General features: G+C 37.9%; 1 long non-coding RNA gene across 1 annotated transcript in view; it reads left to right on the top strand.

Moving 5' to 3' along the window:
- Positions 1 to 251: 251 nt before the first annotated feature.
- The window catches only part of LOC133253705 (uncharacterized), a 105025-nt gene continuing 91753 nt past the window's right edge, over positions 252 to 13523 (top strand). Inside the window, exons 1-2 of the long non-coding RNA XR_009738383.1 lie at positions 252 to 342; positions 5303 to 5417. This is a non-coding gene — a long non-coding RNA (uncharacterized LOC133253705). The remainder of the gene's footprint in view (positions 343 to 5302; positions 5418 to 13523) is intronic.

The following is a 13523-nucleotide window of genomic DNA, read 5'->3' as shown; positions in this document are numbered from 1 at the left end:
TTTGGCATGCTTTTCAAATCTCTCGAATTTTGTCTAAAATTCCTGGAATGGTTCTGGCCTTGAATAAGGACAAGAGAAACTCAAGTGGTATCAAAGCACATTCAACATCGACATGGCAAAGCCTTACACTACTTAGTTCTTATCTTTACCCTTTGCTTGAAAAATATCACAATCTTTAACCCAGTGACCCACATTAAGTAGATTTTCTTCCTACCAATAAGTAATGATGTATAAAAGTAGCCCTCCTGTCCCAGAGGAAAAAGATTTTTTTTTTGTAACTTTTTTTTAAAAGACAACTATTCTCTTGAAAGGAGCCTGAAAAAGCCAACCGACAATCCTTAGGTAGTTTCTTCTCTATCATTATTCTTTTATTTTTGATGAGTAAGATGATTCAACTAAATCAGACAGTACCCGCAGCCCCTTTATTGGTTCATGGATAGTTTTGTATATATTTATTTTGATGTTTATTGTTAGATAAAAGCAATTATATATTAATATTTTAATTTTAAAAAACTTTCCACTATGTTTTTTAAATAATTTGTCACCAAAAATAATGTTTCTGAATCTTGTGGAGAATTCTTTTTGTTTAATGATAAATGTGGGAAAATATAATCTTCAGGGTGAACCATTGAATGAATGAACATCATAGGTAAAAAGCAATAGGAGTTTTAAGTGCATATAAATATTTAGGGCATGATAAAAGTAAGTTTCAAATAACTGGGAAAATGGTACAGGGATAATTGGTTGGCTATGTGAAAAAAGTATTGATCTGTATCTTCAGTTCAGTTCAGTTCAGTCGCTCAGTCATGTCCGACTCTTTGCGATCCCATGAATCGCAGCACGCCAGGCCTCCCTGTCCATCACCAACTCCCGGAGTTCACTCAGACTCACATCCATCAAGTCACTGATGCCATCCAGCCATCTCATCCTCTGTCGTCCCCTTCTCCTCCTGCCCCGAATCCCTCCCAGCATCAGGGTTTTTTCCAATGAGTCAACTCTTCGCGTGAGGTGGCCAAAGTACTGGAGTTTCAGCTTTAGCATCATTCCCTCCAAAGAAATCCCAGGGCTGATCTCCTTCAGAATGGACTGGTTGGATGTCCTTGCAGTCCAAGGGACTCTCAAGAGTCTTCTCCAACACCACAGTTCAAAAGCATCAATTCTTTGGCACTCAGCCTTCTTCACAGTCCAACTCTCACATCCATACATGACCATAGGAAAAACCATAGCCTTGACTAGAAGAACCTTTGTTGGCAAAGTAATGTCTCTGCTTTTCAATATGCTATCTAGGTTGGTCATAACTTTTCTTCCAAGGAGTAAGCGTCTTTTAATTTCCTGACTGCAGTCACCATCTGTATCTTAACATGCACTAAAAATAAAATTCAGATGAGACAAAAAATAAAAAGAGAAGAGAGAGTGGGTAAATATAAATATAGGAATGAGAAGGACTTTCTAGGCATGATTTCAAATGCAGCAACCATAAGGAAAGGTCTGAAAAATTTGATTACACTAAAAGAATGTCAGTATATGAAACAAAACAAAAAGGTGAGGGGCAAATAAATTGGGAAAAAATATTCGTATAAAAAGCTAATAGTCTTAATGTTTAGTGAGCTCTTACCAGAAAAAAATGAAAGAAAGATGAATAAGTTCACAGAGGTAAACCTTGGATCATTCATAGCTGCCATAATAAAATACCATGGAGTGGGTGGCTTAGAAATTTGTTTTCTCTGGAGGCTAAGAAATCCAAGATGAAGGCTTGGTATCTCCTTGGTTTGCAGACAATCTTCTCACTGTGACCTCACGTAACCTTTCTTATGTACACAAGGATCCGTGGTATTTCTTTTCTTATAAGAAGGCCAGTTCTGAAATCCCCTGGAGAAGGGAATGCAACCCACTTCAGTATTCTTGCCTGGAGAATTCCATGGACAGAGGAGCCAAACAGGCTACAGTCTGTGGGGTCACAAAGAGTCGGACAGGACTTAGCTGCTATTTGTGATCCCATGTATAGTAGTCCATGGAATTTTCCAGGCCAGAATACTGGACTGAGTAGCCTTTCCCTCCTCCAGGGGATCTTCCCAACCTAGGGATCGAACCCAGGCCTCCCACATTGCAGGCAGATTCTTTACCAGCTGAGCCACCAGGAAAGCCCAAGAATACTGGAGTGGGTAACCTATCCCTTCTCCAGGAGATCTTCCCTACCCAAGAATTGAACCGGGGTCTCCTGCATTGCAGGCGGATTCTTTACCAACTGAGCTATCAGGGAAGCCCAAATTTTACAATAAATATCCTTTTTTTGAACTGTCATTTTGGAAAATGATAAAGTCAGTAGGAATGGATTTGGGATAGATAAAGGAGTAATTTTGAAAGACAAATGAAATAGTTCATGGCAAAATAATTATATAGTAAATAAAAGAGAAGGATGAACCAAAGCTAATAAAGATTTTCATTCAGAACTGGGGAAATGAATGAGGATGATAGAGTATGTATATTAGTTCAGCTCACAATGACGTAGTTCTCCTTTAGAGTCAATGCTGAGCCTCTAGCAACCATCTTGAATAACACATCTCTTGAGTTTGTACTTTATACAACTTGATTAGACCCAGAATAGGCAAGTTCAGCTCACAGTGACCTAGTTCTCTAGAGTCAATGCTGAGCCTCTAGCAATGATCTTGAATAGCACACCTCTTGACTTTGTATTTGATTAGACCCAGAATAGGAACTTGTTTCACACTGGGCCGATTAGAGTTTTTTTTTTTTTTTTTAATTCATAGAAATCTATATGTACATACAATTTAAAAAATTCAGCCACTCAGATGGTGAACCACGAAATATATGTACTCGAGAGAGAGAAATTTGCCATTTTTCATATGCAGTTTCTAGTAGAGAAGCAGACAATGTCAATGTGTCAGTGGATAGAGAAAAGGAAAGAAAAGAGAGAGGAAATAAAAGCGAGAGGAACAGAGATGAGATTAAGACTACAAATGAAGTTCCAATTTATGTTTATATAATTTTTCTTAGACCTGGCTTCATTCACACCCTGGAGCTCTATAAAATATTCCTGTGTCCTTATCATAAGGTCTCCCTTGCCTTTTTTTAATGCATAAGTAGGTTGGCTGAGTTTTATATTATCCTAAAACTAAGACTTTTGACTGATAATAGTGAATAATAGAGGAGAATTCAGAGAAGACTTGTACAGCTTTGGAATTTCTCGTGGGAGCCTTTCTCAAAGAGAGGATAAGGTTCCAGTTGACAGATCAGATGACTGGATTCACAGGATGACTATGGGGATATCCAAAAGTGTGCTGCACGCTGCTTGACACATAGTATTAAACACACACCTTCCAATGGCCTTGTACAGTCCTGCATCACTTTTCAAGCTGAGACAGCTTTGGCTTTGAGGATAACCTCTGAATAAGGTAGTAGGAAATAGAATAAAACTCTGATGCAATAAAACTTACATGGTACTAAGCAAAGCACAGGGGAAAATTGCTCATCTGAAAATGCCATTCACCCAGAATGAGAAAAAGGTTTAACTCAAGTCATGTCCATATAAGTACAGAGTTAAGACATGTAATCTTTTTTTTTTTTTGCTCCAGACTTGTAGAAATATGGTAAAATCACATTAATCTTAGAATATATTGTATGTTGTGAGAACAGTGAAAGATTGTCCCAAGGAGGGTGAAGGTTAGATAAGTTACCTTCTGAGAATGACAAATGAACTGAAAAAGAAAACAAATTATATTTTCTCAGAAACATGTCCATAAGATTTAGTGGAATCGGGAATACTGACTAACATGATACGGAAGTAATCCTAAGGTGTGATGAATACAGAAATAGAGAAACAAAAGAGCCAATGACTAACATCATTGGCTCCTTTTTTCCACTATCCTAACACTTTTTGTCTGTAATCTTTTGATATGTTTTGATTTCTATCTCATTTATAGCCAAATGATTGTACTGCTATCTGTATATACCTTGCAATTTTATCTGCACTTCATAGCCAGCTCACTAGTCATCTGCCTATGAAAAAAATAATCCCCTTTCCTCTTAATCACTTCATGTTCTGTCTTTTCCCTAAATGCAGTCAGTTTTTGTTCGTTCAGAAATAGGAAGGAATGGAACGTTTCTGAATATTTGAACAATGTGGATGATTTACTACAAGTAGTCTACATGAATTATCAACCTCAAATGAATTATTTTATAATAATGATAAGATTAATATAATAAAGGGCTTCCCTGGTGGCTCAGCAGTAAAGAATCCGCCTATAATGCAGGAGACACAGGAGACGTGGGTTCTATCCCTGGGCTGGGAAAATCCCCTGGAGGAGGGCACGGCAACCTACTCCAGTATTCTTGCCTGGAGAATCCCATGGACAGGAGCCTGACAGGCTACAGTTCATAGAGTATCAAAGAGTTGGACACAACTGAAGCAACTTAGCATGCATGCAATATAATAAAATCTCTCTTTGATAATTCAGAAGAAACTTCAAAATCTTGGGGTGGCTTAGGCTCACAAATCCAAGCAAGAATCATTATTCAATAGCACTGCAAAATAAATCTGATTATTCAGGTGTTCTGAGTGGTTTTGGATTCTGGATAAATAGATTTTTCTAGCCTTCAAAATACAAATATTCTTTGGTCTTCTCATACTCATCCTGTCAGACTATAATCATTATGGGATATCACAGGTATTTATGTATTTGGCTATGGTATTTTGTCAATAAATAATCCACTTTACTGGTTCTATGTTTTTTGTTTGTTGAGGATTCTTGTCATATAGATGTATTCTTTAATGATGCAAAGTGAAGTCTTGACTGTCTAAACGGATTTTCTCGACCTTGCCCTCTTGTAATGGTAAGAGAGGATAGACAGTTCAGTCCTCTGTCAGCTCCTGACCATTTGCTTAATGCTCCCACTGAAGTAAGTATACTGAGATGATGACAGTTCCCGATGAGTTCTGCAGTGTTACCTAGAAAGAGCATGGGCTTTGTGGTCCTACCGACCTGTGGCTGAATTTTTCCTAGTTCTGTGACTTTAGGGAATTTATTTGAATGTTTCTGAGACTGAGTTACCTCATCTGTAAAACAGAGATAATAATACGTACCTGCTGCAGAGACTGCTAATGTTTTACTTTTATTCTTGGGCACAATGAACACTTTTGGCCTCTCTTGCAGACTGGTATGTCCAGGTCTGAATTCTTGCAGTGGAATGCTGGTTGGAAATAAAATGCGCCACTTCCTGCTTGACCTATAAAAATCCCCCAAATGTGCTCTTCTTACATTTTCTTCATCCGCTGATTTGAAAGGACCCTAGAGACCAAAGAGAAACAAGAACTTTAAGACAGAAGAAGCTTGAAACAGAGCCTGCTGCCACTCCTTTGCCACCTCATGAGATGTAAGCAAGAAATAACATTTATTTTGGTAAGTCGCTGACACTTGGAGGATGTTTGTTTCAGCAGTTAGTTTACCCCCTAATATACCTTTAAGATTAGGATAAAGATTACATGAGAAATATTTATTTACGAGACTGACGTAAATCATGTGTTCAGTAAGTGATAGTTATGTCATCATCATCCTTTACATGTACTAATATAAGCATGTGAGCGTTCAGGCACTGCAGGTACCAGGATTCTCCCAAATGATCAGACCAATAGGATCTGAGTCGGCAGGACTAGACTTCTTGCTGCTTTTCTTAAAGTTAGACCGATTGGTACTTCTCAGATTCCTTAGAAGTATAAATGATTAATTCTTTTAGTTATAGATTTTTAAATTAAGTTGTAGTTGGCATATAACATTATATTAGTTTCAGGTATATAATGTTGTGATTTGATATTTGTATATATTGGGAAACAATCACCATAGTATGTCTAGTCAACAGCCTGTTATAGATTTTGACATCACATATCTAGTCCTTTTGTTGGCCTGTTCATTTTATTTTCTGTCATTGTAATATGTGATACCCCTAACTTAAGTCACACTCTTTATACCTATAATTATGTACCATTTAGGATCCAGGGGACAGAGACCAGACCAGTACTGTTCAATAGAAATACAGTGTAAGCCACAAACATAATTTAAAATTTTCTAGTAGTCACATTAAAAAAAGTTTAAAGAGAACCCAAGTGAAATTAATTTTAATAATTATCTAACCTAATATATCCAACATTAACATTTTAACATGTAATCAGTATCCTTTGAATCTGTTTTTCATGCTGATTCTTTGAAATCAGTGTATATTTAACCCTAACAGCATATTTTGACTTAGACTAGCCTGATTGCAAGTGTTCAGTAGCCACAGTTGTATAATGGCTACCACATTAGACAGCTCAGGAACGGGCAAATGAAAAGGCCTATCACCAGTTAGGAAAAACTATGTAAATTATGTGCTACATTTTCTTTGTAGATGGAGAATAGCATTATTCTTATTGTTCTGGGAGAAAAGACATGGAAGGGCAAACATTCACATCACCAGGTTCAGGAGATGGACATTTTACTTACGGGGTGTCATTTCTCTGGAGATACAAGTCAGGAAACTTCTTTGCAGCTCAACTTTCTGTGGTACTTTGTATGTATTAGAAGGCTCTTCAACATGATGCTCAATGTTCATACAATTATATTTTCAACATTCATAAATTTGTAATAAAAATATTTATAACTTTTATAGGAAAACTAACATTTTGAGCTTGTGTGCTAAGGGAAACCATACAAGAGCCTGATACACAGTGATCTTCAAAGTCTGTTAGTAATAAAATATTAATTTTTCTTAGGAAAAGTTAACTACTCCTAGTCTCAGTTTTCAAAGGAAATTTAACTTTTTTTGTATAAAACATAGACTTTAGAAATCCACTACTGTATATTGAAATGCCCATCTATCCTTGTTTAGTGAAAGCACAGGAATCACTTTCTGGTGTATAAAACAAAAAACAGTTTAATTTAAAGACATTGAATTTACCAAAGTAAACGATATTTGAATAATATGGTTGCTTTAAAGATGATGGGCAGTCATTCCCAGGAAGGAAATAATATGTTGCAAGTTTGAAAGAAAATGATTTTGTTAAGGTGTCATTTCATGAAAAGGAATTAATGTCTTTGATATTCAAAGCATGAAAAACTAATTTAATATACTGTGCTAGAGAAACCAGAGATAACATTTGATGGTTAGAAAAGATAGGATTTTAAGAAAAAAAAAGTTACCTTGTTTTTCTCTTCCATCATAGAAAGGAGATTAGATATAAGGCAAATTAGGGGGGAATTTAGGGGGAAAGTAATGTATATGAATCAGATGATATAAGGAAAAAATAAAGTTAAATACAGATTGTTAAATGATAATGGGAAAAGGTCATATTTAATATAACTATATGTTTTTAAAAGCTATAGTCATGTTGTATAGTACATCCTCAGAACTCATTTATCTTCTTTTTTTTTTACTTTTATTTTATTTTTTAACTTTACAATATTGTATTGGTTTTGCCATATATCAAAATGAATCCGCCACAGGTTCACATGTGTTCCCCATCCTGAACCCTCCTCCCTCCTCCCTCTCCATACCATCCCTCTGGGTCATCCCAGTGCACCAGCCCCAAGCATCCAGTATCCTGCATCAAACCTGGACTGGCGACTCATTTCATATATGATATTATACATATTTCAATGCCATTCTCCCAAATCATCCCACCCTCTCCCTCTCCCACAGAGTCCAAAAGACTGTTCTATACATCAGTGTCTCTTTTGCTGTCTCGTACACAGGGTTATTGTTACCATCTTTCTAAATTCCATATATATGCATTAATATACTGTATTGGTGTTTTTCTTTCTAGCTTACTTCACTCTGTATAATAGGCTCCAGTTTCATCCACCTCATTAGAACTGATTCAAATGTATTCTTTTTAAATGGGCCAAAGAACTAAATAGACATTTCAAAAGACTGCTCAACATCAGTCATTATCAGAGAAATGCAAATCAAAACCACTATGAGGTACCATTTCACACCAGTCAGAATGGCTACGATCCAAAAGTCTACAAGCAATAAATGCTGGAGAGGGTGTGGAGAAAAGGGAACCCTCTTACACTGTTGGTGGGAATGCAAACTAGTACAGCCACCTTGGAGAACAGTGTGGAGACTCCTTAAAAAACTGGAAATAGAGCTGCCTTATTTTCCAGCAATCCCACTGCTGGGCATACACACTGAGGAAACCAGAAGGGAAAGAGACACGTGTACCCCAATGTTCATCGCAGCACTGTTTATAATAGCCAGGACATGGAAGCAACCTAGATGTCCATCAGCAGATGAATGGATAAGCAAGCTGTGGTACATATACACAATGGAGTATTACTCAGCCATTAAAAAGAATACTAATGACATTTTTAAGGCTACAGTATGTATTAGATGATTCTGACCTTAAGAAAAAATCCCTGATTATAATTATTACACTTTTGCTTTAGATAATTGGACTTTTTGTTTTCAAAACTGGTTGTGTGTGTGTGTGTGTGTGTGTGTGTGTGTGTTTGAAGGCACTGAGAAAAGAAAGTTTGGGGTAAGAAAGTTTAAAAAAAAAGTTTTTTGTTAAGTAAACTTAGGCCTGGGGCTTCCCCAATGGCTCAGGGGTAAAATAATCTGCTTGCAATGTAAGAGACTCAGGAGATGCAGGATCAACCCCTGGGTTGGAAAGATCCCCTGGAGGAGGATCTGGCAGCCCACTCCAGCATTCTTGCCTGGAGAATGCAATGGACAAAGGAGCCTGGTGAGCTACAGTGCATGGGGTCACAAAGAGTCGGATGCGACTGAGCACAAACACACTCACACGAACTTAGGCTTAAGCACTGTAGTTATAGTGCCTGATAGATAAAATTGCCTTGCCTTTAAGGAAGATCCATAATACTCAAAAAAGTTAATGCTTGTAATAAAATTTTAGCATAAAATAATCTTTTCATATCTTACATCATTGGCTTTAACTTAAAGATATGTGGAAAATAAAGCAATATGACTTCTCACAGAGATAGTTTCTTTTACTTTCATTATCAAATAAATACTTGACTGAAGTAGGATAAAAATACTGATTTGTCTCTGTAAGACTTCAATCACTGCTTTGCGTGACTCCTACCCTGGATTTGCTGTAGGTTTCTTGGAAGCTAGAGCCATAATGGCCCCTTGACCCAAGGAGCAGCTGACTGTACAAGTCAGAGACAGAGTAGGGAGAATAATGAAAAACTTTGATTTCTGTAGAGAAGACAGTGATTGAACTCTTGAAAGTTTAAATTTAGAGTCAGCATGTTTATTCATATAGCATGAAATTTGCAATCATGCCTTTTGCTGCTAATTGTGGATACCTGAATTGTGCGTTTTTGGCTTACTGTATTATGGTCAATTTGGAAAAGAATAGTTTCATTATACAGTATCATCTACAGTATCCTTGGACTGTTCTGGAAGTATATGACATATGATTACTAAATTTTTATGACACCTAAATATTGATGCTCCCCATAGTATTTAAAACTAATTTAACGATAATAATCTCCTAAATTCACATTTTAATGAAGCCAAAAATCCTAATAAGCTTCAAGTGCTTAAAGTTAATGCTGCAGGAAATAGTTCATGAGATTTCTTCATTTATTAAAAAAATTAAAAATGGGTCTCTTGAGGTATGTATGCATCAAGTATGGAAAGGTATGTACAGTCTATTAAAATTCAGCATCACACATATGTTTATAGCTTTGTTGTCTCTCAAACACTTTGATATTAACTGGTTTATGTGTGAAAAACATGAAATTCTATCTCATCATGCTGACTAGAAACTTCTTCAGATTGTCCAGTGGCTTGAGAGAACTCAGTGTAACATTTTAAAGTGTCAGTTCCCCAAAATGTATGTTACTTAGTAAGTTTTGTACTTAAGTATTACTGTTTTCACAGATAATATTTTAAAAGACTTGATCCTCCATATTGCTAGGTTGTATTATTTTCCTCAGCTATTCACGGCTTTTCCTGTAGGAGGATTAGCTTTCTCAGCCCTGGCTTGCCCCTGTGCTCTTCTTCAGCTAATGTGAACATGAATGGTAGATATATATTATCTAAGGAAAACTGTTACTTGTTGTCAATCGTTCTTTTTTTCACAAGAAGTGTTCATCACGGATGGGGATGTTCCTTCTGCTTGGCTCCTAGAAATATGTGTGGGACAGAACCACAGTCAGTCTCCAGCCAGTTTATGATGTGATGTTAGCCAGAGATAAACCATCATTCTTATAAACAACAAGATTTGAGGGTTTCTTCCTAACCACAGCAAAAACTAGTGAAAACTGACTTCTCAGACTATAATTATAGCCTGTGTTGAAAGAAAAAAAGGAAGAGGCTTAGGAGGTCTGTAACTGTAATTCAACTCTGCTCCACCAACCTCCACTTCAGCCTACAATTGCTTGGGTCCAATCCATTCTTTTTTTTTTCCCCTTGAGAATTTGAACTAAAAGACATAGAATGTTGTGTTCAGTTATGGTGGACTTGAGTTGAAAGGTGTTGAAGAGGAAGGTTAGAGGTGGCTTTATGAGTCAAAGTTATGAGGCTGCAGGCGGTATGAGTGAAAGCTAGTATGCAAATTATGATAACAGCATTTACTGAGAGCTCACTCTGGGCACACATTGCTTCAAGCACATTCTGTCTCTTTTGACCCTCATATCCATGCTTATGAACACAGCCCATATTGAGACTTAAAATTGCAATCAGATCAGATCAGATCAGTCGCTCAGTCATGTCCGACTCTTTGCGACCCCATGAATCGCAGCACGCCAGGCCTCCCTGTCCATCACCAACTCCCGGAGTTCACTGAGACTCACGTCCATCGAGTCAGTGATGCCATCCAGCCATCTCATCCTCTGTCGTCCCCTTCTCCTCCTGCCCCCCATCCCTCCCAGCATCAGAGTCTTTTCCAATGAGTCAACTCTTCGTGTGAGGTGGCCAAAGTACTGGAGTTTCAGCTTTAGCATCATTCCTTCCAAAGAAATCCCAGGGCTGATCTCCTTCAGAATGGACTGGTTGGATCTCCTTGCAGTTCAAGGGACTCTCAAGAGTCTTCTCCAACACCACAGTTCAAAAGCATCAATTCTTTGGCACTCAGCCTTCTTCACAGTCCAACTCTCACATCCATACATGACCACAGGAAAAACCATAGCCTTGACTAGAAGAACCTTTGTTGGCAAAGTAATGTCTCTGCTTTTGAATATGCTATCTAGGTTGGTCATAACTTTCCTTCCAAGGAGTAAGCGCCTTTTAATTTCATGGCTGCAGTCACCATCTGCAGTGATTTTGGAGTCCAGAAAAATAAAGTCTGACACTGTTTCCACTGTTTCCCCATCTATTTCCCATGAAGTGATGGGACCAGATGCCATGATCTTCATTTTCTGAATGTTGAGCTTTAAGCCAACTTTTTCACTCTCCACTTTCACTTTCATCAAGAGGCTTTTTAGTTCCTCTTCACTTTCTGCCATAAGGGTGGTGTCATCTGCATATCTGAGATTATTGATATTTCTCCCAGCAATCTTGATTCCAGCTTGTATTTCTTCCAGTCCAGCGTTTCTCCTGATGTACTCTGCATATAAGTTAAATAAGCAGGGTGACAATATACAGCCTTGACGTACTCCTTTTCCTCTTTGGAACCAGTCTGTTGTTCCATGTCCAGTTCTAACTGCTGCTTCCTGAAAAGATCATGGTGCTTTGTCATCACTTCTCTAGTGCGAGCACATACCAAGTATAATTTCAAATAATAACAATTAGTTGCAAGAATTACTTCTTTAATGACTATTTTGATGCTTTTTCATACCCATTAAAATGTTTTATCATTTCATCTTGACAACCCTGCTTTGCTGGTACAATGAGTACATCCTTATTCTGTCTACAGGGTAACATATCATTACATTTGAAATAGGTACTAATTATTATTACATTTTATAAATAACGGAAGCCTGAAGAGGTTAAACTGTTTATCTATGGTCTTTTAGATAGTAAGGGTTAGAATTGAGGTTCAAGCTCAATTTTATAATAGTTATCAAAATCAGTGTACTCAGCCATGGCAGGGAAAAAAAAAAAAGATTAGTGGCTAGGCAGCTCCTGAGAGACAGCAAGAAGGATCTATGCTCTTTTATTATTATTTTTCTGCTGCTCTGTGCTACATGTGGGATCCTAGTTCGCCAACCAGGGATCAAACCTGCACTCCCTGCAGTGAAAGCACAGAGTCTCAACCACTGGACTTCCAGGGAAGTCGCAGGATCTATGCTCTGGATTTCCCAGTTTCTAGTTCCCAAGAAGCCTGGCTATACTTAATATACTGCTTTTACATGTAGGACGGGGTTGGAGGAAGGGAAGGGAAAGGGAAGCCAAGAAAAATGCCCTCATCCATTTGCTTTTAGTGTTACTCTCCATTAGCGGTATCCTTAGCAGTAGTAAATTTTACTAGGTTTTATAAAATGACTGTTCAGCTTTCACCAAAGTCTTCTTTCTCAAAGGCCACAGACATGATTGCAGATAGCTAGGCTGGGGCAGATTGAATGACACCTATGCAGAATGTATAAAAATTTGGCAAACTAAGACTTTGTTACTTGATCAAACTTATTGTGCCTGGTTCTTCTGCCTCTTAGAATACATCCTGTCTTCTGTTGTTCCTTAGTACCTCATGTAAAAATTTCTCTAGTGTAGCGACTCAGTTTCTCAGATATAGCTTGTCCATTTCTGAGCCCAAATGGTAGTGTTAAGAGTATTTATTCTCTAATCAGACTGCTTTCAATAGCATTACCTGCTAGGCATGTGACCTTGGATAAATTACTTTCTAAGTCTCCGTTAAAGTACCCACCACATTGAGCTGTTGGGAAGCTTGAGTGAGTGAATACATGTCAGTTCCTGGCACAGACTGAGTGATGAATGGATATTGACTGCTTTGTTATTTATCATTTACTTACAGTGCCTACTGTGCTTGTTGTTGGCGTTGAGTCGCTAAGTTGTGTCCAACTCTTCTGCGACCCCATGGACTTTAGCCCACTTGGCTCCTCTCTCCATGGGATTTCCCAGGCAGGAATACTGGAATGGGTTGCCATTTCCTTCTCCAGGGGCTCTTTCCAACTCAGGGATCAAGCCCAAGTTTCCTGCATTGCAAGTGGATTCTTTACCACTGAGCCACCAGGGAAGCACTAGTGTGCTTACAGACTGATAATCCTTTGAAATAACTTTGAGGCCTACAGTTTCCAATCTGATAGTTTAGAAGCCCAGAATTTAAATTCATCAAAATGCTGTAAGCCTTTAAGGTATTTTGATTTTTCTCTTAAAAGGGAATTGAAATATTGAAAGGATCTTTCAAGTCAAGTCTCCCCTGAAGGCCTCTGTGTTGCTGCTCTCACTGGCCAACATTATTCAGTTTCACTGCAGGGCATGGTGCAAAGGAATTCCTTACTCTAATTGTAGCTGGATTGACCCTGGTTAGGGCTACCTGGCATGCCTGCTTAGTTGCTCAGTCATGTCTGACTCTTTGTGACCCCATGGACTATAGCCCACCA

Source organism: Bos javanicus, chromosome 9, assembly GCF_032452875.1.
Source record: "Bos javanicus breed banteng chromosome 9, ARS-OSU_banteng_1.0, whole genome shotgun sequence".
NCBI classification, from domain to species: Eukaryota; Metazoa; Chordata; class Mammalia; order Artiodactyla; family Bovidae; genus Bos; species Bos javanicus.
The sequence above is the reverse complement of the archived record's forward strand: the minus strand, read 5'-3'. Positions and strand labels throughout refer to the sequence as shown.